Raw genomic sequence first — 3,022 nt, forward strand, 5'->3', positions numbered from 1 at the left:
TTAGATTATTGTACTTTGATTTTTATGTTTGTGCGCGATGTCACCGAAGCTAACATTGATAATGTTTGTTCGGTCAAATTTCAGAGTTAACTTGGTTTTGTTGGTTATAAGAGATAGAGAAACTCGACGTACTCACAAGTGATACTTGGTAAAAGAATGTGCCCAAGAGTACAGACCAATGCACCCCTCATGACACACCAAAAACACCCCTTAGATCATACCACTACATCTCGCTGAAGTAAGACATACCAATCATTGCCAACTGGCTCGTCAATATGGAATGGGCGCAGTGAAACCTTTTTGACAATGCGGTCATTGCTTTTTGAAATTTTGAACTTGCGATCTTATATGGAGAGTCACGTAGGGTTTTTTAACCTCCATAATATGTAGCTAGCAAGCAACCTATATAGGTTATATAAATGATATTTCATAGCATTAGATGATGACCTAGAGATTTCCCGTTGTTGATATGTAGTGGTCATTTTTTAGTTTTCTTTAATCAAAGCAAATGGTTGACTAAGTGGGTCCTGAAACCCATTATAATCATGTTGGATAAGTGATATTTAATGAGTTTACATCATATCAATATTTATTATTTCGGTTTGGTTTATGTAGATGCCCGGTTGTGATTCCTTTCGAAAAAAGGTATCATTAACTTTTCTTGTGGGCGTACACTTTCATATTTATAATGGAACAACATTAGATTTCACTTTTAATGCAGTTAGTAGTATTTTTTTCGTTGATTGTTTATGTTATTTGCTTGAATATTATTTGTTGATATTTCGTTTGGTAATTCTTTTCGATCCAATATAATTTACAATTCGTTTTTGGTTTAGTCATTTCATAACATTAAGATTTGATCATAGTAAAAACCCAACGCATAACAGAATAAGAGATTAAGTAGCAAAATGCGTCACAACTCATATCACACTCGTTGAGTATAACAAATTTATACATCTTATAATATTTAGGGGTATTTGGTTCACAAATATTTTTAAAAGGATTTAGATTTTATCTAAAAAATCAGAATTTAATGGATTTGAGATTCAAAAAATAAAAGTTAAGATCCTATGGGTGTTTGTTGGATAAATGAATTAAATTTCAATTTAGTAATATTAAAATATAGGTTATAGACTATAAATTAGCATTATATATATATATATATATATATATATATATATATATATATATATATATATATATATATATATATATATATATATATATATATATATACATTGAATGTATTATTGGAGTATTTTATAAAGATTAGATGAAACCATATAATACGAAAATAGCTCTAATGTCACTCTCAGCCTGTAACAAAATTAAGAGATGGGGTATATGTGTTCTTTGGCAGAATAACTTTCCAATGCTCTCTCTTTGTTCTTTAATGTGCTTATTATGACACCAAACTAACTCATGCACAAATTGCAGAACCTTTTTCAAATTATAACTTTATAAATTTTGATATTTTATTAACAACTTGACTATAAAAATAAGCTAATTAATGTTACATGTTGGGATAACGTGTGTGCTTGACATGGTATCTAATTTTAGCTCTTAAACATAATTTGTTTGATTTTGTCAAATGTCAAGATTATATTTTTAATCTTTATTTATAGGTTGACATTTTATGTGAATTAATGGATTAAATGGTGGATGCAAACTTTTAAATTTATCTAAATATTGTGTTTTATTTTTCCAAAAACACCCTTTCTATATCCTACCATTTCTATATAAAATTAGGGTTATCTTAAAATTAGAAAATTGCGATTGATATGTGTCATATCCCAAAATGTACATCTTGATTTCAATATTTTTTATTCGATTCCAATATTTTTCATTGGCATGGTCAATCTAAAATCAAATTTTCAATGCAAATTTGGTCTTTCTGGTATCCAAAAAAGTGACTATTTGGTGCTTTCAGTTAACTGTCATCTAGAAAAAAAGACTCAAACTGTATTTTTTGAGATACCATAGGGGCTAAATCTGAATGAAAGTTTGAATTTTAGACTAACCATACAAATTAAAAAAATAGACTAAAACTGAATTTTATGGGATACTAAAGGGACCAGTTTTGAAATTTACTCTTTTAATATCAAAATTAACCAAACAAAGAAGGAAAAAGAAAAGGAATTTGCAAAGATAAAGAAAGATTTGCAGAGTGCTACGCAGGACCACTGTATCGTTATCATCTTAGCAAATAGTGAGTGGAATTTGAATCGTGTTTTTCTTTTACTGTGGTCCTTCACCTTCACCCATGTTCAACCCCTTCCTAATTATTTCTCCGAATTTATTCTCTATTAATTTAATTTATCTAAACAAAAAAACATTTTAAAATACACCCATACATTTTAAGTTCCAAAAATACCCTACCAGGTTACCTATTTGAATGCATATGTTACAGCAAAGAAGCGTTTTAACAGTATTTTTGGAATTCTAAAAAATTATTGTTTATTTAATTTAGATAATAATAGAGCATGGCCTAAAAATAATTTTAATAATTTTTCGTGATCTAATGCATATATTCTAAAGAGAAATGACTGCTACATTTTATTCTCGTGACATGAGTATTAACTTTTTTTTTTATTTCTATAAATATACGGTTTTGAATTTTAACTCAACAGAAAATAAATAAATGATGTGACCTTTTTTATTCCATCCTTATGACAAAAGTAAATTAACGAAGATTGTTTTCTTTTGGAGTTCAATGAGACACGAATACAATATTCTAATACTTCTAAAGAAATTAAATAACTTACAATATTATAAAAAATCATTAATTTGGATTTTGGATAATATGTATAAATAATATTTGTATCCCTCTTTATATATATTTACGTTGATAAAAGTTCAACAATAAAATATTTTAAACCTTAAACAAGGAATCATTATATTTTTAAATTTTAGAACTTATTATTTATCGAAAAAAAAATCTAAAAATATTTGTATTCATAACTTTTTGTCCTCTTTCCACTTATACCAAATTCGATATAATTTTATTTTACTTTTTGATATG

Source organism: Lactuca virosa, chromosome 3, assembly GCF_052849685.1.
Source record: "Lactuca virosa cultivar CGN04683 chromosome 3, Lactuca_virosa_CGN04683_v6, whole genome shotgun sequence".
Lineage (NCBI taxonomy): Eukaryota > Viridiplantae > Streptophyta > Magnoliopsida > Asterales > Asteraceae > Lactuca > Lactuca virosa.